The sequence below is a fragment of the Octodon degus genome, unplaced genomic scaffold (genome assembly GCF_000260255.1).
Source record: "Octodon degus isolate 3935 unplaced genomic scaffold, OctDeg1.0 scaffold00237, whole genome shotgun sequence".
Lineage (NCBI taxonomy): Eukaryota > Metazoa > Chordata > Mammalia > Rodentia > Octodontidae > Octodon > Octodon degus.
Window position 1 is genome coordinate 1835815 of NW_004524813.1, and position 666 is coordinate 1836480.

The window sequence follows — 666 nt, forward strand, 5'->3', positions numbered from 1 at the left end:
GAGAGAGACAGAGAGAGACAGAGAGAGAGACAGGGAGCCCACCAGCGGCAGCGGCGGAGCAGCAGCAGAGGGCAGGCTCTCTGCTGTTCTCCTACGACATTCAGACCATCCTTGGTGTAGCATTCTCACCCATAACCCGTGCAACAGATCAGGAGTTAATCATGAACTCTAGAGGCACCCCGTGATTGCTTGAGACTTTCAGGGGACTCCTAAATCCACATCATAACTGCAAGCAACAAGGGACAGCATATTTTTTCCAACACACCCACTTAGGCAGGGTGACACTTACACCCGGGATGACGCAGCACTGCTCCATGCATCAGCCCCAGCAGCACCTTCCCGATCCCACCACCACACAGCCTAGATCCAGCCCTCTCTGGAAAATCCTCCTTTTGACTGAATGAGGCTCTGGGGGAACATTGAAAAACAAACTATAACATAAAGAAAAGGAACGTTTTGTTTGATTTTATCATTTGAATGTAATTTAAATTAGGAGAAGTATATGGTGCCATAATTCATATGTAAAATCTGACACTGTTTTTTTCTTTAATACATAAGGAATTATTGTGGAACAGTTACAACTGAAGGAAAGAATGCCTTAACAGATTTGTAGTTCCTCTGTCTTAATTAAACTGGAATCAAGAAGATAGATGGAAGGAATATATA